General features: G+C 44.4%; 1 long non-coding RNA gene across 1 annotated transcript in view; it reads left to right on the top strand.

The window, feature by feature from the left end:
* LOC140427286 (uncharacterized) overlaps window positions 1-9,204 on the top strand; it is a 29,427-nt gene extending 20,223 nt beyond the window's left edge. The window contains exon 3 of the long non-coding RNA XR_011948439.1: window positions 8,153-9,204. This is a non-coding gene — a long non-coding RNA (uncharacterized lncRNA). The remainder of the gene's footprint in view (window positions 1-8,152) is intronic.
* Window positions 9,205-24,386: the final 15,182 nt, after the last annotated feature.

The raw sequence follows: 24,386 nt of genomic DNA, 5'->3' as shown, positions 1-24,386 counted from the left end.
ACACAATTCATACACAGCCACACTGTCTTTTGAGGTAGTTGGATCCTCGAAGGACTCTCTCCTAGGCGCACAGGCGTGCAAGATCCTCAACCTCGTTCAGCGGGTACACACACAGCTCCACTCGCTCCTCGCCCACAACCAGGAGGTTTTCGAGGGCATGGGAACACTGCCCTACACTTACAGAATACGGCTCAAACCGGACGCCACCCCGGTCATTCACACACCTCGTAGAGTCCCAGCACCACTCAAGGACCGCCTCAAGCAGCAGCTGCAGGATCTGCAGGACCAAGGAGTGCTTTCCCGGGTCACGGAGCCTATGCCATGGGTCAGCTCCATGGTGTGCGTAAAAAAGCCCTCTGGCGAGCTCCGCATCTGCATTGACCCGAAAGACCTGAACAATAACATCATGAGGGAACACTACCCCATACCCAAACGGGAAAAAATCACGAGCGAAATGGCCCGGGCTAAAATTTTTACCAAGCTTGATGCCTCAAAGGGTTTTTGGCAGATTCAGCTGGATCAGTCCAGCAGGAAGCTGTGCACTTTCAACACTCCCTTTGGCAGATACTGCTACAATAGGATGCCGTTTGGCATCATCTCGGCATCCGAGGTGTTTCATCGCATCATGGAACAGATGATGGAGGGCATCGAAGGGGTGTGCGTCTATGTTGACGACGTCATCATCTGATCCACCACACCACAGGAGCACATCAGTCGTCTCCAGCGTGTCTTTGCTCGGATATGAGATCACGGCATGCGCCTCAACCGAGCCAAGTGTTCTTTTGGCCAAACTGAGCTAAAGTTTCTGGGGGACCACATATCCCGGTCAAGGGTGCGTCCGGATGCCGACAAAGTGGCAGCTTTTGCAGCCATGCCGCAGCCGGCAGACAAGAAGGCAGTGCTCGGGATGGTCAACTTCCTGGGGAAGCTTATTCCCAACCTTGCCTCGCACACAACGACTCTTCGCCACCTGGTAAAGATGACTATGGAATTCCAGTGGCTGCCTGCACACCAGAAGGAATGGGAGGAGCTCAAGATCAAGCTCACCACCGCCCAGGTATTGCCGTTCTTTGACACTACTCGAGACACAAAGATCTCGACTGATGCCAGCCAGTCCGGCATTGGGGCGGTACTCCTGCAACGGGACGACACTGCATCATGGGCCCCGGTCGCCTATGCCTCGCGGGCCATGACGCCCACAAAGGAGTGCCTGGGTTTGTTAACCGGCATCGATAAATTCCACGACTATGCGTATGGTCTTCCGCAGTTCACCGTGGAGACCGACCATCGCCCCCTGGTCGCCATCATACAAAAGGACCTCAACGAAATTGGACCCCTCGCCTCCAGCGAATTCTGCTCAAGCTTCCAACTTGTCTACACCCTGGGAAAGGACCTCATCATCGCGGATGCCCTGTCCAGAGCAGTGGACACACCGCCCGAATCGGGGGGTGTTCGTTTGTCAGGTCGACGCGCAAGTAGCCTTCACATCGGCCAATCTGCCGGCTACTGATGCAAGTCTGGCCCACATTCGCCGTGAGACTGCGGCTGACCCCCTTCTACAACGTGTGATGCACCACATGACGGAAGGGTGGCTTAAGGGGCAGTGCCCACAATTCTACAATGTCCGGGACGACTTGGCCGTCATTGATGGTGTCCTCCTAAAGTTGGACTGGATTGTGATCCCACACAGCATGCACCGGCTTGTCCTCGAACAATTGAACGAAGGCCATCTCAGGGTTGAAAAGTGCAGGCGGAGGGCCCAAGAAGCTGTGTATTGGCCGGGCATCAGCGACGACATCGCCAACATGGTGCTCAACTGTCCCACCTGCCAAAGGTTTCAGCCAGCGCAACCCCCTGAGACACTTCAGCCCCATGAGTTGGTAACGTCCCCCTGGGCGAAGGTGGGTGTGGACCTTTTGTATGCGCTCGGCAGGGACTATGTCATTATAATTGACTATTTTTCCAATTATCCGGAGGTCATACACCTGCACGACTTGACATCATCAGCTGTAATCAGAGCATGTAAAGAAACCTTCGCTCGCCATGGCATTCCGCTTACCGTCATGTCGGACAATGGGCCCTGTTTTGCAAGCCAAGAATGGTCTTCTTTTGCCGCTTCATACGGCTTCACACGTGTGACGTCCAGCCCTTTGCATCCCCAGTCGAATGTCAAGGCGGAAAAGGGCGTCCATATCGTGAAGCGGCTCCTCTGCAAGGCTGCTGATGCCGGATCTGACTTCTATTTAGCCCTGCTGGCCTATCGCTCGGACCCACTGTCCACAGGCCTCTCACCAGCCCAGCTGTTGATGGGTCACGCCCTCCGGACCACTGTGCCGTCCTTCATGTTCCTAAACCCGACCATGCTCCAGTACTGCAAAGGATGCGACAGCAGCGTGCTCAGCAGAAGGTGGCACATGACACTCGGGCAACTGGTCTTCCTGCCCTGGCGCCTGGAGACAACGTCCACATACACCTACCAGAGGGTTGCTGGTCGGCAACTGCCGAGGTTCTCCGCTGCGTGGCTCCCCGCTCGTTCCTGGTTCGCATGCCTGATGGCTCCATTCGCCGCCGTAATCGGCGGGCCCTTCGGCTGCTTCCGCGCTCGCTATGTGATCATACACCGGTGCCATGCCCTCCTGTTGTCCCTGATGTCGACTTCGTGGAGCTTCCTGCCACTCTGCCTATTCCTCTATCGCCCGTGGCCAGGCCCATTCCTCAGCCGGTGAATCCTGACCCACCCTTGAGGCGGTCAACCCGAATTTGTCGCCCACCTAATAGACTGGACTTATGAGCCTGTTTGCACATTGGACTCACTGAATTGTTGTGCAACAATGTTAACGTGTTTCTCTTTTTGTCGTTCCAGGAGTCCTCTTTCGATATTTGATGATTGCACTTGTTTTGTTTGTGGTACAACCTCGTTGCTCTGTTACACCTGACACCTTCCTATGTATATAGTTTAGCCTCATGTACATGTTGTAAATATTGCACACACATACCCAGCCGCACTCAGTACACACCAATATTTATTACCATGTAGGCACATATCCTTGTGAAAAGGGGGGATGCCATGATATCCATATTAACATATCATGGTGCAATCACACACACACACTGATGGACAGGTCGACGGACCAATCAACACACACACAACATCACAGCCAATCACACGCACACGCACTATAAAACAGGGAACACCACAGTTCCCGCTCATTCTACCAGGAGATAGCTCAGAGTACAGAGCTCACAGCGTGCCACTCAGACATACACCAATGTGCTGAGTGCCTCTCTAAGATAGTGCTAGGGCTGGGTCCACAGGTTAGCTGGTGAAGTACGAACCACAGCCCGAAGTTAACAGTTGTTATTGTACAGAATAATAAAACAGAGTTGTACCATCTACAACCGTGTTGGTTCGTTTGTGTATCGGAACACCTAACACGACAGGTAGGTGGGGTTAGTATTTAGGACAGGTTTGGGTCATCATTCCTCCAGTCGAATAAGAGCCTTAATTAGCTTCTGGGGCAGAAGGCTGTCCTCAAGCCTCGATCCTGGATGTAATAGGGGCCTCCTTCCCACACCTTCAAGGAGAATAAAATTCCATTCCATGTCTTTGAACAAGGTTTTAATTACTGCTCCTAATATTTTCTCCTTTGACTCAATGTGATTTTTGGTTGGTTATACATCTGCAAACCAACTTGTGGTGATGTGCATCACTGTAAATACATGTAAGCTAGACAGACACTAGAGGGAGCACCAGAAACATCACACACACACACTCGACCAACGGAAATTCACGATACACAAGGAGGTGACACAACCACAGGGGGGCATTACACCAACCCATACATAAAGGACACCACACACATGATTAGCCCCCTTCAGCCAGTGGCGACAGTCAGTGAGGAGAGGCACAGGGTTGATTCATTATCACACCCACCACGTGGAAGACAGCAGCTGGTTAGTCAGTTTAGGTAGCTACAATAGGATTAGCAGTAGTGTCGAACTCAAGTTATAAAAGTGTACATAGTGTAAATAAATGAGTTGAAGTTATTTACACACCTCGACCTTCCTTGACAAATGCAACACAAGGAAGCCACTTATGTTACAAAGGAAACATAACAAAACATGGTACCAGTCGTGAACTGCTTAAATCCAGATAGCCATACCTCAGCGTACAGTGACAACCAGTAATACCCAGGCAAGATGTACGGGCTCCCGATTCCGCAGCCGCTCCGGTGCCACGGCGATCTCCGCGAAAACTGGCAGCGATTCCGGCAAACGTTTGAATTCTACCTGGAGGCAGCCGAACTTAAAGACCTGGCCGATAATGAAAAAATAGAGTTTCTCCTCACCATCGCAACACAACTTAGGACATTATCTTATGTTAAAGGTGCTATACTAATTCAAGCTATTATTGCTGTATTGAGTCGATTTTAATGACTCCCTCTCACTCAGAAACCACGTCCTAAGACTCATTGGAAATCATGGGTTTCTATCTTTTGGTCCATGATTATGCTTGGCAAGGCACTCCAGTAGTTTATTGTTGCCTTCTGTAGGCCCTGGCTGGCTAGGAGACTGTCTGCTCTTACCATCTACCATAGGCATTTTGGAAGGATTTAAAGATTGATACTCAACCTGTTTGGCCAGGTTATGAACACACTGTTTTTGGCTATCAAGCCCTGGAGTGGGGCTTGAACCAACAGCGTCTGTATAATAATAATAGCTTATTGTCACAAGTAGGCTTCAATGAAGTTACTGTGAAAAGCCCCTGTTCAGGGAGGCCAGTACAGGAATTGAACCTGCGCTGCTGGCCTTCTTCTGCATTCCAAGCCAGCTGTTTAACCCACTGCGCTAAACCAGCCCCTTATCAGAAGCAGGGACACTATCAACTACACCACAAGACCTCTTTTACTGTCTCGATCAACAATAAATTCTTGAAGTTTCATAAGTTTGCCAACCATGAAAAGTAGTAATGAATAAGTTACTCTCCATGACCAATTTTTTAGCTCAGTGAAATAAATGTTAAATTGGTTCACAAAATACTTCAAGAGAGCCATACAATAAAGCTCAAAAAATGTGCATATTTTTTGCTTTAATGTCAAAACTGTCTGTTCTTGTTTTCTATTATTTGCATTTAGGGCAGTTTTAATATTTATTTGCAGTGATTTACTGACTCCATGGTTTACAGTATCTTTCCTCACTTATATTTTACTGACTTATAAACATTGCTCCAGACCAATAAAAACTGTCATCTTTAGAAAACATTGACTTAAAGAAGCAAACCACGAGAGAATTTGCAGGTTGTTTCAATTGTTAAAGTACAGACTTTTTTAAAAAAGAAAGCAAAATGCCCGGAAAGTCCGTTATGCACAATCCCAGAGTTATGCTGGGAGATTGTCGCAAGTCCCTCAGATTAACCGGATCAAGAAATTTCCCTAAATATTTACACAGTTATCCCCCAGTTTTCAAACAAACATATTTAACGGACTATGCTGGGACAAAATGAACAAGTCATTTTAAAAATAAATGCCGGTTGATGAAATTGGTAACTATTTCTTTATATAATCATAGAATGGTACAGAACAGAAAACTATTCAGCCTATATTCCCTGTATTGACTCTTGAAATAGCCACCCAACTAGTCTTAATACTTTGAACTTTCTCCATAGTGCATTCCTGACCAGGACATCTCTATGTGGAAAAAAAATGTCTTTGCTTGTTTTCCCTTAAATCTGAACCCTCTGGTTACTGGTCTGTCTGCTATTGGAAACAGTTTCTTCTTATTCATTCCATTAAAACCCCTCAAATTTTGGACAGCTCCATCAAATCTCCCCAACTTTCTGTGCTGTAATGATAACAATTGCAGCTTCCCAGCCTCTCCACATAACTGAAATCCCTCATCCCTGTCCCAATGCCTCAGCAACCTTCCTGAAGCGTTGTGCCCAGAATTAGCTACAGCGGGGGTCCAACCAGTGACTTGTTAAGGTGTAGCATAGCCCCTTTGCTTTTAAGTTGGCTGGTTCATGATACGGAGCAAGGCCAACAGCGTGGGTTCAATTTCCGTACCAGCTGAGGTTATTCATGAAGACCCCGTCTTCTCAATCTCGCCCTTGCCTGAGGTGTGGTGACCCTCAGGTTAAATCGCCAACAGTCAGCTCTCCCCACTCAAAGGGGAAAGCAGCCCATGGTCATCTGGGACTATGGTGACTTTACTCTATTTATAAAGCCAAGGATCCCTCCATGCTTCTTTTCCAGTCTTCTTACTAGTCCTGCAACCTTAAATGATTTTTCCAATATACATCTCTGGGTCTCTCTGTTTCTATAACCCCTTAAAATTACACCATTTAGTTTAAGTTGCCTCTCATCATTCTTCCTCACAACATGCATCACTCACAGTGTTAAATGGCATCTGCCATATGTCAGCTTATTTCACCAATCAATGGCCTCCTGAACTCTGTTACTCATTCTCTTTATTGTACACTACATTTCTAAGTCTTATTTTGCCTGCAAACTTTGAAATTATGTCTTGTATACCCTAGACCAGGGCATTAATATATATCACAAAGAGGCGTGGCTAAGTACTAACACATTATAAAATTCCAGCCAGTCTGGAACACAACCATTCACTACAATCCTCTGCTCTCAGTCTGTTAACCAATTTCCTATCTACACCATCACTGATCCTTTAATCTCCTGAGCTGCCTTGCAAGAAAAAGCCATAAATTAGAAACCCCTTTGAAGTAATCCTTTCTCCCTCCCCTTCCTGCCTTTGTAGGATGTTTGTTCACTTGCAGGCAAGGCTCTTGCCATCCATAACATTAATATGGAGAATTTAACTGAGGTCATTGTTATGCTCTGCTCTTTGACATAAATATACCAATCATACAACAGGATCGGTAGCAGAATAATTTGTGTTCTTTATTTGAAAATACGACTATATACAAACAATGTTAACTAGCAGGCTGAGTATACACATCTGACCTTGGCTGCTCCTGCTTGGAGACGGAATAGAAGTCATGGAATTAATACAACACTTCCTGTTGAGGTGGTAATGATTGACAGCAATTTAAGATATGCTTCCCTTAAAGGGGCATGTACCTCATATCATGACCTGGACAAAAGCTTAGTCCATGCAGACATTTTGCTTTTAATGAAATCTTCTCTCTTGTTGATACCCTTAATTAATGATCTCCTGCAAACTGTCCCAGTAATGATGTGGTCCTTATCATTAAATCAAACCTTTGTGTACTCTCTGCTCCTCTGGCACTCTCGGATTCTCATCTTGTTTCACATCCTTGGCCTCCCCTATGAAATGTATTTTCTGTTTTTCTCCCCCCCCGCAAAGAACCATGGGTTCGTCACAAAGATACCCTCCTTGCTGACCAGCCTATTCACTGAATGACTTCCCATCCTCTGTGATTTCTCCTCTGATTTCACTGCCTCCTGTCCTCCCATAACCTTTCTCTCCATATAATAGTGGTATGAACAATGTGTAGCTTTTAAGTTGAATAAAAATTATATATATTATGTGCATATGGAATGCCCTGCCTGCAACAGTAGTGGACTCGCCAACACTAAGGGCATTCAAATGGTCATTGGATAGACATATGGACGATAAGGGAATAGTGTAGATGGGCTTTAGATTGGTTTCACAGGTCGGCGCAACATCGAGGGCCGAAGGGCCTGTACTGCGCTGTAATGTTCTATGTTCTATGTTCTATATTGGTGTGTTAAGAAAGGTTAAATGGTTTCAGTGAAATTTAGGTTGTTTGGTGAACTTGGTGCCTGGGAGTTTAGATAGACTCCTGACTGAAAGTCAAATCTTTCAGGTTGGCCTGTATATATACATTTTTAATGAAGTTTTAAAACCCCTGCAGTTAAGAGATGGTTAAAAGGGGTTGAAAGTTCTTTAAAAAAGGAAAAAATAGGAAAACACTGTTGCCTAGGGGTAGTGACCCAGTGACACCGACACGGGAAAAACAGGAGGAGAGAGAGGGTGTTCAGTGTGAATGAGAAGCTCCCTGAGAAGAAAACATACAAGCTCGTGAGCCAGCAGTTAATTGAGTAATCAGTTATGAGACTCAGTAAAGTGATCAGTTTAACAGAGGTGCTAATGGAAGACTGAATTCAGGGAACTCATTTATTTTGCTCTGCAGGTGAAGAAACAGAGGGCTTTATTTTCCTGGATATTGGGAAAGGCACGAAAAGCTGCGGGAAAAGCAGCATTGAGGCTGCCAACAGCAATGGGCAGCTTTCTCCACTGTGTAGTCGCAAACTTAGGAACAACAGCAAGGAGTGAGACACACAATGTATCGCTTATGGGATGACCTTTGACCAACAACAAGTTCGTCACTCGAGGATCTGGACACCATTTTTAAAGGCTAAGGAGCTAACCCTGGATCTCCCCCCTGCCCCATCCCACCCCAGCCTCACCTCTAGCACTGCCCTCTGGCACTGCCCCTGGCACTGCCCCCAGCACTCTCCTGAACAATGCACTCACCTGAGCTCCCATGGGAGGTCTACTCACCTGGGTGACCAATCAAGCTTTACATTGTTGTGCCCTCACATAATGTGGATAGCGTTTCCGATGGGGTGGGGTAACTGATTCCGGCGTAAAGTTCTCACCATGATATGCAAATTAATTCAAATGACGTTCCCAACATTCAACGTCAGTGAAATGTGTCCTGTTACTGACAGGGGGTGGTGGACAATCGCGTCACACATTCACATTGACGGGAAATGTTATTTGGCTGTACTCACATGATTTTCCGCTCTCATTGCCGAACCCACCAGACGCAATTAGGGAGCAGAAAATCCCAGCCAGTGAGTGTAGAGTGTGGCTCTCTGAGAGTCTCGGGGAGAGATACGTGTTGGGTGAGAAGCATCAAATGAATGCTTAGGAATTCACAGGAAGAAAACTATGTGCAACTGCGCCAATCTTAAGTGAGAAGTCTTTGTGGCAGGCCAGTGGTATTCAATGCTTTATGCTTAAGGGTTATGGTGTTCGGGCCAGAAAGTGGAGCTGAGTCCACAAAAGATCAGCCATGATCTCATTGAATGGTGGAGCAGGCTCGAGGGGCCAGATGGCCTACTCCTGCTCCTAGTTCTTATGTTCTTATGTGTCGGTAAAGTCACTGCTGGGGTAAAGGCATCTGAATCATCTTCTTGTGTTGGTATTGTGATCTTTCCAACCTTTGTGGCTGGTGTAATATAGTTTAATTTTCTTGTTTAATAAATATTTTGTTCTTTGTGTTGAAAATTCATCAGCAGACTTCTGTGATTTTGTTCAGTATCTTTCCTCCACGGTTTCTGAAAAAAATGTTAGGGGGCGGATTCTCCGTTTCTGAGACTAAGTGTTGACGCCAACACAGAATCCGTAGACTTTCACGACAGCAAAACTGCCGCCGCACCTGGACCAATTCCGCTACTGTGAAGGGGCTAGCAGCTGCGCAACGTGGAACACAATCGATTTAAATGAGAAACGGTGCCGGATTCACCGGTTTCGCGATTGATACTGACAGGAGGCTGACAAGCTGCAGCCGTCTATGCACACTGCATTCCCCACACACACCATCCCAGCCAACAAGATAGCAGCAAGGAGAGGAGCCCCAAGGTTCGCGGACGCAGAGCTGGGGATCCTCCTTGACATGGTGGAGGAGAGGTGGATGGTCCAACACCCCCGACCGGGAAGGAAGCTGCCAGCTGCCACCATTCGCCGTGATTGGGCGCAGGTGGCAGAGGCAGTCAGCGTCGTGGGGAACACCATCTGGACCGGCCAGCAGTGCCGGAGGTAACTGCACAACTTCCTCAGGGTGGCCAGGGTGAGTAGACAGCACTGTGCTCCTGGCACCAACCCCCCTCCCACACATCCGTAACCACCCCCCCTATCACCAGGCCATATCCCCACCCTGCACCACATGGACCCATGCCTGCCGCTATGGCCTTGTGCCCTGGCCACCAAGGCCATCAGCTCCCCACCCCTGGGATGCATACATCAGACTGTCTAACACTGTCGTTTTCTGTTCCACACCCCCCCGCCCCCCCATCCACCTCAGGAGAAGGCCGCGCACAACCTCCGGGAGCGGGAGAAGACAGGAGGGGGACCGCCGGACCTGCGGCCCCTCACTGTGACTAAGCAGAGATCCCATTGTAGTGGTCAGTGGCCCAGAGGAAAGGAAGGTCACCAAGGTGGAGTTCGGCCATGAGGGAGGAAGTGAGACCCCACTTCGTTGAGGTTCCCCATGGCACGTGTGTCAATCCCACCCCATACCACTCTGACCCCACAGCACCCACCACCCCCCGATCTAATCATGTGTCTTCTCTTGTGTCTTGCTGTCTCCAACACTCTCTACCATCCCAGAGACACTCACCTCGGTTGGGCACTTTAGTGAAGAGGCTCCTGGAGCATTCTCTGGTGCGCACCACACAGCTGCTTCGGTACAGCAGATGGAGGTAGGAATACCCAAGGGGGCGAACGGTCAGAGGGCGGGCTGACCCCAGAGACTAGCTGCCATCCAGATGGGTTTTGGGCTTCTGGAACGGACAGTCCCATCGATCGTGGAGATGGAATCGCAGAGCCTGGGACTACATGAGGGGTTGTTGGCGAGCATCCAACACCTTCAGGTGCAGTTGGAGGAGTCCAACCACATGCAGCAGCAAGAGTTGGCGCCGATAATCCGTGCCACCCAGGCCAACACCGCTCGGGTGGCGTCACGGCAGAAAAGTCCGCACTGCACCTGGACTGATTCAGCTACCGTTGAGGGGCTAGTACCCGTACCGCATGGAACACAATTGATTCCAATGAAAAACGGTGCGTGATTCGCCGGGTCCGTGATTGACACTCGGGAGGCTGACAAGCTGCAGCCGCACAGACACATTACAATCCCCACACACACTCATCCCAGCCAAAAAGATGGCACTGGTTGTGCTGGAGCGTGCCCATCCAGCTGATGGGTTAGCTGGGGCCAGGTGGCAGAGGTAGTCTCGGATGAAGGCAGGGAAAACACAGACAAAAAGAAAAAAAGTCACCTAAAAGAACAAAAATTGATAAATCTGATACTGGAATCGTGACAAAGGACAAATGGACAGTTTCTTTGTTGATAAATCGATCGCTTATCGCTGTGAAGTTAGATACAAGAGCAAAGGAAACCCCATAAGCATCAGTGATATCAAGACTATGCAATTAAAACTAAGAATATTAAATACACCAGTATTGTTGAAGGACTATAACAGTCAGAAAAAGTACACATTCGGAATGTGTGAATTGGATGTACAAGTAAAAAATAAAGTGCACAACTTTGCGATAGTTGCTGGACGACAAAGCGTGTGAAGCACTTGGACTGGTGAGAAGAGTGTATCGCACTGACTGTGCACTGAGCACACACAGTGGATGAGTGGAGTCCATTGTGCAGGCTTTTGCAGAAATATTCCAGGGTTTTGGTGTTTTACCTTACACTTACAAGATTCAATTAAAAAAGGATGCTCAACCGGTGATACATGCTACGAGAAGAGTTCCAGCACCTTTGCGTGACCGTCTAAAGGGAAAATTAGACAAGGTGACACATCATGGCATTATAAAAAGATTGAAGAGCCGACAGATTGGGTCAATTCGATGGTGTGTGTAAAAAAAAGAATCAATGATCTTCGAATATGTATGGATCCTAAAGATTTAAATGCGAATATAAAAAGGGAACACTATCCGATTGTTATGGGTCAGGGTTTAGAGAATCCCAAAGTGTATTATGGAGTTCACCTGACCCACAACCTTTAATAGATTGTGGTACGGGGAGCACACGGCTCACTCTACAGGTATGGGATAGCAGAAAATGGACCAGTGGGTTTTAAAAACAAAACAATGTTTATTCTATGAACTCAAGTTAACCTTTTTAAAACAAACAGTGAATATCTTAGCAACCAGTAAATCAAATACACCCCCCAAAGAATACAACACTAAGTAATCTGTATGCTGTCCTTTTAACATCCAAAAGACTTAACAAACCTTCAAACAGGAGCACATTAGGGTTTACATTCAAGACTGAAAACATTTATAATTCTTCAGAATTCACCAAATGATTAAGATATAGTCCTTCATGGTGGAGATCAACAGCAGTGCAGCTCACAGACACACCCAAGCTTTCTCAAACTGAAACCAAAAAGCAGAAGTGGAGCTCAGCTCCACCCACACTCCGACATCACTCCAGTAGCATGAGCAGCTCCATTTCTTAAAGGTACATTTCTTAGACACCCATTTCTTAAAGGTACTCTCACATGACACCTCTCCCCAAGGAAAAAAAACAAAACGTCAACTTCAAGATGGTTTCATTTTTCACCTTTGCACTATCCTTTAAGAAATGCACACAGTAAATAAACTTGTTTGTTTCAAAAAACACACGCAAACAAGTATAAAAAAATAGTCCATTTTTTCCGTTCTTCTTCCTCCAACTGAAATCCGTCTCAATTGACAGTCTCTTTGAACAGGAAAGTCTCTACATGATCTGTCCAATTCTCTACGCCTCAGCATTTCTCTTTAAAGTCAGATACTTTAGTTCAATCTGATCATAGAGTCCCTTGTAATTCTCCAACACATGCGCATTGGTTATCACAGCTTTCAGGCAGTGAAATGCCTGACGAATGTCCGCTGTCCATTGAAATTTTCGACGTTTCTCAAGCAAGTCCATCAGTGGAGCAATCACACTACAAAACCTTTGCAAAAATGTTCAATCAAATCCACTCGTGCCAAGAAATCGCATTATTTCCCTTTGTCTCGAGGGTATCGAAAACTCCTCAAGGAAAGTGATTCGGTTTTTCCAAATTCACTTTTGGCTAGGTTTATCACCAAACCCGCCTCCAGACGTCGATCGAATATGTCCATCAGATGTTTCAAATGTTCAGTCCATGTCTGGCTGAAAATTACCAGATCGTCGATGTATACCGCACAATTGGGTAATCCTGAAACAACTTTGTTAGTTAACCGTTGAAATGTGGCTGGTGCATTTTCCATGCCAAATGGCATAACTTTGAATTGGTATATACCATCTGGAGTCACAAAAGCTGAAATCTCCTTCGCCCGTTCGGATAAAGGTACCTGCCAGTAACCTTTAAGTAAATCCAATTTGGAAATAAAAACTGATTGTTCCACTTTCTCAATGTAATCCTCCAAACGTGGGATAGGATAAGCGTCCGTTCTTGTAACTGCATTAACCTTTCTATAGTCTACACACAACCGTTGGATACCATCTGGTTTTGGTACCATCACTATGGGTGAGCTCCATTGGCTGCAACCCACTTCAATTATGTCATTTTTAAGCATACTTTCAATCTCTTTGTTAACCTGTGCCAATTTTAAAAGGTTAAGTCTGTATGGATGTTGTTTGATTGGAACAGCATTTCCCATATCTACATCATGTATAGCCATTTTAGCACTTCCCAATTTATCTCCACAAACTTGCCCATGTGATATCAATAACTTTTTCAGGTCAGTTCGTTTTTCCTCTGGAAGGTAACTCAACAATTTATCCCAATTTTTAAGAACATCCTCATTTTCCAATTTAATTTGAGGTATGTCGAAATCACAACATAGAACATAGAACATTGCAGCGCAGTACAGGCCCTTTGGCCCTCGATGTTGCGCCGACCTGTGAAACCAATCTAAAGCCCATCTACACTATTCTCTTATCATCCATATGTTTATCCAATGACCATTTAAATGCCCTTAATGTTGGCGAGTCCACTACTGTTGCAGGCAGGGCATTCCACGCCCTTACTACTCTCTGAGTAAAGAACCTACCTCTGACATCTGTCCTATATCTATCTCCCCTCAATTTAAAGCTATGTCCCCTCGTGCTAGCCATCACCATCCGAGGAAAAAGGCTCTCACCCTATCTAATCCTCTGATCATATTGTATGCCTCAATTAAGTCACCTGTTAACCTTCTTCACTCTAACAAAAACAGCCTTAAGTCCCTCACCCTTTCCTCATAAGATCTTCCCTCCGTACCAGGCAACATCCTAGTAAATCTCCTCTGCACCCTTTCCAATGCTTCCACATCCTTCCTATAATGCGGCGACTAGAATTGCACGCAATACTCCAAATGCAGCCGCACCAGAGTTTTGTTCAGCTGCAACATGACCTCATGGCTCCGAAACTCAATCACTCTACCAATAAAAGCCAACACATCGTACGCCTTCTTAACAACCCTATCAACTTGGGTGGCAACTTTCAGGGATCTATGTACATGGACACCGAGATCTCTCTGCTATTCCACCCTACCATTAGCCCAGTACTCTGTATTCCTGTTAGTCCTTCCAAAATGAATCACCTCACACTTTTCTGCATTAAACTCCATTTGCCACCTCTCAGCCCAGCTCTGCAGCTTATCTATGTCCCTCTGTAACCTGCAACATCCTTCCGCACTGTCCACAACTCCACCGACTTTAGTGTCATCTGCAAATTTACTCACCCATCCTTCTACGCCCTCCTCCAGGTCATTTATAAAAATGACAAACAGCAGTGGCCCCAAAACAGATACTTGTGGTCCACCACTAGTAACTGAACTCCAGGTTGGACAATTCCCATCAACCACCACCCTCTGTCTTCTTACAGCTAGCCAATTTCTGATCCAAACCACTAAATCACCCTCAATCCCATGCCTCCGTATTTTCTGCAATAGCCGACCGTGGGGAACCTTATCGAACGCTTTATTGAAATCCATATACACCACATCAACTGCTTTACCCTTGTCCACCTGTTTGGTCACCTTCTCAAAGAACTCAATAAGGTTTGTGAGGCACGACCTACCCTTCACAAAACCGTGTTGACTATCCCTAATCAAATTATTCCTTTCTAGATGATTAAAATCCTATCTTGTATAAACCTTTCCAAGACTTTGCCTACAACATAAGTAAGGCTCACTGGCCTATAGTTACCGGGATTGTCTCTACTCCCCTTCATGGACAAGGGGACAACATTTGCTATCCTCCAGTCTTCTGGCACTATTCCTGTAGACAATGACGACATAAAGATCAAAGCCAAAGGCTCAGCAATCTCCTCCCTAGCTTCCCAGAAAATCCGAGGATAAATCCCATCCGGCCCAGGGGACTTATCTATTTTCACACTTTCCAGAATTGCTAACACATCCTCCTTATGAACCTCAAGCCCTTCTAGTCTAGTAGCCTGAATCTCAGTATTCTCCTCGACAATATTGTCTTTTTCCTGTGTGAATACTGACGAAAAATATTCATTTAGCACCTCTCCTATCTCCTCAGACTCCACACACAACTTCCCACTACTGTCCTTGACTGGCCCTACTCTTTCCCTAGTCATTATTTTATTCCTGACATACCTATAGAAAGCTTCAGGGTTATCCTTGATCCTACCTGCCAAAGACTTCTCATGTGTCCTCCTGGTGCTTCTTAGCTCTCTCTTTAGGTCCTTCCTAGCTAACCTGTAACTCTCGAGTGCCCTAACTGAACCTTCATGTCTCATCTTTACATAAGCCTCCTCCTTCCTCTTGACAAGTGATTCAACTACTTTAGTAAACCACGGTTCCCTCGCTCGACCACTTCCTCCCTGCCTGACAGGTATATACTTATCAAGGACACGGGTAGCTGTTCCTTGAACAAGCTCCACAGTTCAATTGTGCCCATCCCCTGCAGTTTCCTTCCCCATCCTATGCGTCTTGCCTCATCGCATCATAATTGCCTTTCCCCCAGCTATAAGTCTTGCCCTGTGGTATATAACTATCCCTTTCCATCGCTAAAGTAAACGTAACCGAATTGTGGTCACTATCACCAAAGTGCTCACCTACCTCCGAATCTAACACCTGTCCTGGTTCATTATCCAGAACCAAATCCAATGTGGCCTCGCCTCTTGTTGCCCTATCCACATACTGTGTCAGGAAACCCTCCTGCACACATTGGACTCATCTAAAGTACTCGAACTATAGCGTTTCCAGTCAATATTTGGAAAGTTAAAGTCCCCCATAACAACTACCCTATTACTTTCTCTCCTATCCAGAATCATCTTTGCAATCCTTTCCTCTACATCTCTGGAACTTTTCGGAGGCCTATAGAAAACTCCCAACAGGGTGACCTCTCCTTTCCTATTTCTAACCTCAGCCCATACTACCTCAGTAGACGAGTCCTCATCAAATGTCCTTTCTGCCACTGTAATACTGTCCTTGACTAACAATGCTATTTAGGGCTGTTTAGCACAGGGCTAAATCACTGGCTTTGAAAGCAGACCAAGGCAGGCCAGCAGCACAGTTCAATTCCCGTAACAGCCTCCCTGAACAGGCGCCGGAATGTGGCGACTAGGGGCTTTTCACAGTAACTTCATTGAAACCTACTTGTGACAATAAGCGATTTTCAAAATTTTCATTTTTCATGCCACCCCTCCCCCTCTTTTACCACCTTCCCTGAGCTTACTGAACTATCTAAACCCCGAAACCTGCAACAGCCATTCCTGTCCCTGCTCTATCCATGTATCCTAAATGGCCACAACATCGAAGTCCCAGGTACCAACCCATGCTGCAAGTTCACCCACCTTATTCCGGATGCTCCTGGCGTTGAAGTAGACACACTTTAAACCACCTTCCTGCCTGCCGGTACACTCCTGCAACCTTGAAACCTTACTGATGATCTCACTACTCTCAACCTCCTGTATACTGGAGCTACAATTCAGGTTCCCAACCCCCTGCTGAACTAGTTTAAACCCTCCCGAAGAGCATTAGCAAATTCCCCCCCCCCCCAGAATATTGGTGCCCCTCTGGTCCAGGTGCAGACCATCCCATTTGTAGAGGTCCCACCTACCCCAGAATGAGCCCCAATTATCCAGGTATCTGAAACCCTCCCTCCTGCCCCATCTGGATTTGGTTTGTCACTTTGAGTTAGAATCATTAAAACCTCCTCCTTTTTCTCTCCTTCTCTGTCAAAGTACCTTTTAAGCATATTCACATGACACACTCGGTGAGATTTCCTTCTATCTGGTGTTTGTACCACATAATTCACCTCACTTAATTTCCTTTCAATCTGATAAGGTCCACAAAACCTTGCTTTTAAAGGTTCACCGACCACTGGTAACAATACTAAAACTTTATTTCCACTGGCAAAACTACGAACTTTGGATTTCTTGTCCGCTACCCATTTCATCACATTTTGTGCAACTTTCAAATGCTGTCTAGCCAATTCACCTGCTCTACTTAATCATTCCCTAAAGTTTGACAGGTAATCCAATAATGTAATTTCCGTTTTCTCACCCACCAAGCTTTCCTCAATCAATTTAAGTGGTCCTCTTACCTCATGACCAAAAATTAGTTAAAAAGGACTAAATTTGGTTGATTCATTAGGTGCATTCCTAATTGCAAACAGTACAAATGGAATTCCTTCATCCCAATCCTCTAGATAATCTTGACAATACGCCCTCAACATTGTCTTTAGTGTCTGATGCCACCTTTCTAACGCTCCCTGCGATTCTGGATGGTACGCAGTTGATTTAAATTGTTTTATTCCGAAACTATCCATTACTTCTTTGAATAACCTCAAGATAAAATTTGATCCTTGATCCAATTGTATTTCTGTGGGTAGTCCATATCTAGTAAAGAATTTAAGTAATTCTTCCACAATCCTTTTAGCTGTAATATTACATAGTGGAATGGCCTCTGGAAACCTAGTAGACACATCATTATAGTCAAAGGATATTGATTCCCACTTTTTGTTTTAGGAAGCGGTGCTACACAATCAATTAGGACCCTTGTAAAAGGTTCCTCAAATGCTGGAATGAGTATTAAGGGCGGTGGTTTTATCACTGCTTGAGGTTTCCCTATCACTTGACACGTGGGACATGATTGACAAAATTTAACTACATCTTTATGTAGTCCAGGCCAATAAAAATACTTCTGGATTTTAGCTTGAGTTTTCCTTATTCCCAAATGACCTCCCAGTGGTACCTCATGTGCAACTCGCAACACCTCCTTTCTATACCCTACTGGCAATACTACTTGATGAACTTCTGCCCACTTTTCATCCACCTGCATATGTAAAGGTCTCCATTTTCTCATCAAGGCATCACTTTTACGGTAGTATCACTCTGTTATACACTCAGGTTCCTCTTCCGTATACGCTTTCTGATACATCCGTTTTATTTCTATATCTTTTTGTTGCAACTCCGCCAATTTTTCTGAACAAAAAATATCCACCTCATCCTCCACCTGTTCTTGTTCAATCATCTGATCAAAAATCATTTCTGACAATTGCACTTCAACTTCATCTTCATTCTTTGATTTCTCCTCTTGTCTGAATCTGTGACTTTGCGACCTTGTTACTACGCAATCCAGATAAATCCCAGGATATTCGTCCTTCAACAATTCAGTTGTCTGATTTTCCACTGGCTTATCAACCACAGTAGCATCACTCCCACCTGCGATCCAGCTATATCATTACCCAAGATAAACTGTATTCCTGGACAAGATAGTGTCTCTATTACTCCTACTACCACTTCACCACTCTTCACTGGACTTTCTAACCTTACCTTATATAATTGAACACTACTCCTCGCACCCTGAATTCCACATATTACCACCTTTTCTGGCAACATTCTTCCCAAATTACATAACTCCTCATCACTTACCATTAAAGATTGACTACCTCCCGTATATCTTAAAATTGTGACTTCTTTACCTATTCCTCCTGATACACATGAGTAAACTTTACCCACATAAGTAAATTCTTTAAAGAGATCTGGCACCTTCTTATAAATCACTCTTGAACAGTCTGTACAATCATTTGCACCTCCTTTGCTTCCCTTGGGCTTTCCTTTACCACTCAAACAAACCCCACTGTCTTATCCTGTTTTACTTCATCAGCTTTCCCAGTGCTTTTCTTCAACCACCAACACTGTGACTTTACATGGCCTAGTTTATTACAGTGAAAACATTTGAAACTTTTCATTTCTTTTCCACCCTCCTGGATTTCCTTTTTAATCTGAGGTACACACTTCTTATTATCTCCCATCAGACCACCTTTACCTTTACCACTTGAGTATTTCTCATATCGCCAGTTTCTATCCCTCATAGGCTGAAACTGATGCTTTGATTTATGAACTAATTCATAATCATCTGCCATTTCTGCTGCAACAGTTTTACAGTTTTAACCCTCTGCTCTTCTACATGAGTTCTCACTACATCAGGAATTGAATTTTTAAACTCCTCCAAAAGTATAATTTCTCTGAGAGCTTCATACGTTTGGTCTATTTTCAAAGCCCTTATCCACCTATCAAAATTACTCAGTTTGAGCCTTTCAAACTCCATGTTTGACCAAATTATTTCCTTAAATTTCTAAACCTTTGTCTGTAAATTTCAGGCACTAGTTCATATGCACCAGAGATGGATTTTTTCACCTCCTCATACGTCCCAGATACCTCCTCCAGTAGTGATGCAAACACTTCACTAGCTCTACCTACCAGCTTGTTTGAATCAGTAATACCCACATGTCCTGTGGCCATTTCATTTGTTTAGCTACCTTCTCAAATGAAATGAAAAAGGCTTCTACCTCCTTCTCATCAAACCTTGGCAATACTTGGACATATTTAAATAGATTCCCACCAAGCCTTCGACTTTGACGCCCCTTCTCACTATCCTCATCACAATCATCCAACTGTACGTTTCCCTTTACGCCTGCCAATTTTAACTGACTCCTGTTTCATGGCCATTTTCTGAAGTTCAAACTCTCTCTCTTTATCTTTTTCCCTGATCTGTATCTCCCTTTCTCTTTCTTTTTGTTCTGCTAGGGTTATTCTTTCTTTTCTCCTTTCTTCTCTCTCCTTTTCTTTTTCCTCTCTCTCTCCTTCTCTTTCCACTCTTTCTCTTTCATATTCAAGCTGTTTTAATTCTTTCTCATGTTCCATTTGTTTAATTTGCAACTGAATAGATAGACTTTTATCCTGGATGAGCCCCCAACTGTTACAGGTCAGGGTTTAGAGAATCCCAAAGTGTATCATGGAGTTCACCTGACCCACAACTTTTAATAGATTGTGGTATGGGGAGCAAACGGCTCTACAGGTATGGTATAGCAGAAAATGGAGCAGTAAGTTTTACAAACAAAACAATGTTTATTCTATGAACTCAAGTTAACCTTTTTAAAACAAACAGTGAATATCTTAGCAACCAGTAAATCAACCCCCCCCCCCCAAAGAATACAACTAAGTAATCTGTATGCCATCCTTTTAACATCCAAAAGACTTAACAAACCTTCAAACAGGAGCACATTAGGGTTTACATTCAAGACTGTAAACATTTATAATTCTTCTGAATTCAACAAATGATTAAGATATAGTCCTTCATGGCAGAGATCAACAGCAGTGCAGCTCACAGGCACACCCAAGCTTTCTCAAACTGAAACCAAAAATCAAAAGTGGAGCTCAGCTCCACCCACACTAAGACATCACTCCAGTAACATGAGCAGCTCCATTTCTTAAAGGTACATTTCTTAAACACCCATTTCTTAAAGGGTACTCTCCCATGACATGATACCTAAAATAGAGGAGATCACAAGTGAGATGTCTGGTGCGACATATTTCAGCAGGCTTGATGCTTCGCAAGGATTCTGGCAGCTGAAGCTAGATGAAGAAAGTACCAAGTACTGTACATTCAATACTCCGTTTGGCAGATATTGCTTTTTTCGTCTGCCCTTTGGCATAATCTCAGCGTCAGAAATATTCCACAGGGTGATGAAACATACTTTTGAAGGCATTCAGGGTGTTCCACTCTTTGTCAATGACAACATAATTTGGGGCTCCACCCAAGAGGAACACAATGACAGGCTAATAAGGGTATTACAAAATATCAGAAGAAATGGGTTACGACTCAATAAGGCCAAATGTCAGTTTGGCGTGAGGGAAATAATGTTCCTAGGAGACAGATTATCTGGTCAAGGAATAGAGCGTGATGACATGAAGTTACAAGCCATCATAAATATGCCTCGACCCACAGATAAAAAATAAGTACTAAGAGTACTGGGCATGATCAACTTCATTGGAAAGTTCATACCAAATCTCTCAGCAAAGACAGCATGTCTTAGAGCTATCCTGAGGAAAGTGAATAACTTCACTTGGACTGAACAGCATGAACAAGAATGGATAAGATTAAAGATAGCTCTAAAGACCACACCAGTATTAACATTTTTTGATCCAACAAAAAATACCAAGATTTCAATGATGCATCGAAGGATGGTCTAGGTGCAGTATTGCTGGAACAAGAAAATGGTAGTGATTGGAAGCCAGAAGCATATGCTTCAAAATCTGCGACAGAAACTGAATATTATTATGCACAAATAGAAAAAGTGTGTTTAGGGTTAGTGAATGGTTTGGCGAAATTCCATAGCTACATATATGGTCTACCTACATTCATTGTTGAGACAGATCATAGACCGCTGGTTGCAATAGTCAAAAATAATCTCAGTGAGATGTCTCCTCATATTCAACGGATGTTAATAATATTTTTGTTGTCACAAATAGACTTACATTAACACTGCAATGAAGTTACTGTGAAAAGCCCCTAGTCGCCACATTCCGGCGCCTGTTCGGGTACACGGAGGGAGAATTCAGAAATCTCAGCTGGTACGGGAATTGATGAGGAAACTTCAGAGACATGACTTTGAATTAATCATATTGAGGTAGCATATGCGTTGTCTAGAGCTACAACAGCACAAGATGACACTGGAGAGGATGTGCAGGTTCATGTAGATATGATTACGGAAATACGACCAGTGTCAGATGGAAAGTCAAAACTGATTGTTGAAGGAACAGGGAAGGATGAAGTATTACAAATGGTGATGCACAATCTCAACAATGGATGGCCGAAAGGTTCATGTTCTAAATATTATCACATACGATCAGAGCTAAGTGTAGCAAATGGTTTGTTATTGAGGCAAGAGTGAGTCCGAATTCCACAGTCTCTGCGCAAGGAGTTGCTACAAAAGATTCATGAAGGTCACCTTGGAATCAAGAAATGCAAGCGAAGAGCGCAAGATACTGTATATTGGCCGGGAATAAACAAAGACATACAGAATGACATGACAATGACAATGACAACCGCTTATTGTCACAAGTAGGCTTCAAATGAAGTTACTGTGAAAAGCCCCTAGTCGCCACAGTCCGGCGCCTGTTCGGGGAGGCTGGTATGGGAAGTGTACCACTTGTCAATGATACCAAAATCGACAAGCAAAGGAATCAATGAAACTAGGTGAATTTGTGTTAGTTCCTTGGCAAAAGGCATGACTTATTCTACCCTAATAGTAAAGAATATTTGGTAGTGGTAGATTATTACTCAAATTATCCAGAGGTAGCAAAATTATCTAGCTCACCAGCAAAGTGTGTAATCATGCACACAAAAGCAACGTTTGCACAACATGGAATGTCTGAGGTAGTAATGAGTGATAATGGACCATGCTTTAACAGTAAAGAATGGCAGGAATTTGCACGGCAATATGATTTTTTAAGTACGTAACATCAAGTCCATTACACCCACAATCAAATGGCAAAGCAGAAAAGGGGGTTCAGATAGTCAAGCAGTTAATAAAAAAGGCTATGGACAGTAAAGATGATCCATATTTAACACTGCTAAACTATCAAACATCTCCATTAAGTTGTGGTTTATCGCCAGCAGCAATGTTGATGAATCGGAAACGACAAACAATTCTGCCATGCCATACCAAGCAAAGGCTGAATGAGAAGATAAGAGATCAAATAGAATCTCAAAAGAAGAAACAAAAGGAATATTATGACAAGTTAACCAGGAGTCTGAAACCTTTAAAACCAAATGACATTGTGAGAGTGGAGGATCCTAATGGCTGGTCAAAACGTGATAAGGTACTGCAAAAACAGGTCCAAGGCCCTACACTAAAATAACTGAGCAAGGACAGGTTTTAAGGATGAATAGACGAGCACTCCTAAAAGTGAAACAACCTGCTGTTGAACAGCAAGGCGAGGATGTATATGAAAGGTTACATTCATCGAAACCGACACAAGCAGTGAACGAGTTAAATGTCAATGTACAGAATGATGTTCAGAACAAATGATACAATCATAGTAGATGTACCGACAAAAGTTCGGAACTATCACGCAGATTCACTAGATTTACCAAAACTGAGACGATCAACGAGAAACAGAAAAAAACCGGAAGGGTTGGATCTGTGAATGGACAATATAACTGTACATGATGTAAAATACATCGTTATGCATATTATAAGTAATATTTACTGAACTAATGTATTATAAGTTTTCTTCAAAATCTCAAGGAAAGGGGATAATATGTATAGCCTTCGATCAGTAGGTTACAGGCAAGTCATAGCATGTGACACTGAAACGGGGGGAGAGTCTTGAGGAGAAATCATCATGGTCAGTTATGTTTGTATTAGTTCCAGTTTTATAGCATTAGTTTCCCACCCACAGTTTATTATACTATAATAAAACTAACGAGTCTTGAACTAGGTGTTCTTTAGTACACCGACTCAGTAATTGTCTCCATACAAGAACATAATTACAATCATCATCCTCCATTCCATGGACCAGACCCGCTGTCACTGCCAACCCAGGGCCCACACCCTGTAGTGCAGCAGGTATGTATCACAAGGGGGATGGAGGCAGGGAGGTGATCCGGGGGTGGGGGGTGGGGGGGGGGGGGGGGGGTGAGGTGGTGTGAGGGTGGGTTGTGGTGTCCGTGCCCCGTTAAATGCGCCGTTCAAGCGGCCTTTAACTGAAGTCTACTGAGTTGCGCCCGGAGAGACTGTCTCCCATACAGTTTGGGTTTCTGAACCCCTATTTGAGCCTGATGACAGGTTTCAGAAATCCGTAGGAAAAATCTACCCTAACAGTTTACCATTGGTGGGGGGGGAGACTTATGTTTGCTTTTTGTATCAAAACAGTTTAAATCTGATTTTGCTAAAAAATATTGTGTGGCGCTAATCTCCCAATATGGGGAATGACAGAGTGAATCCAATATTTCTCAGTCCATGAACACCAATGCAATAACAGTTAGCTGACTTTGATTTCTTGCTGGCAGATTGGTCCCATCTGAAAACTGTCGCTCCAGCCCACACATCTCAAAATGTTAAATAAGTGTGTAAAAAAGGAAAGAGTCATACGGCAAAATTGAAAGGAATATGGATCAGCTGAATTCACGCGAGGCGATTGGTTGAAGGTGGCTTGTGAACTTTCAGTCGTTATGTTGTCTGACCATTCTCGGAAGGCTGACATGCCTATTACATTCATGAGTCTTTGTTGAAATTGGCAAGGAAGTAAAGAATTAAATTGATTTATTTGTTCAATATGAGATAGCTGCGGCCTTGAAATGTTGGGAATGTTCAAATTCCATGGACTTTGCTCCAATCCCAGTTGAGC

This window comes from Scyliorhinus torazame, chromosome 7 (genome assembly GCF_047496885.1).
Source record: "Scyliorhinus torazame isolate Kashiwa2021f chromosome 7, sScyTor2.1, whole genome shotgun sequence".
NCBI lineage: Eukaryota > Metazoa > Chordata > Chondrichthyes > Carcharhiniformes > Scyliorhinidae > Scyliorhinus > Scyliorhinus torazame.
The sequence above is the reverse complement of the archived record's forward strand: the minus strand, read 5'-3'. Positions and strand labels throughout refer to the sequence as shown.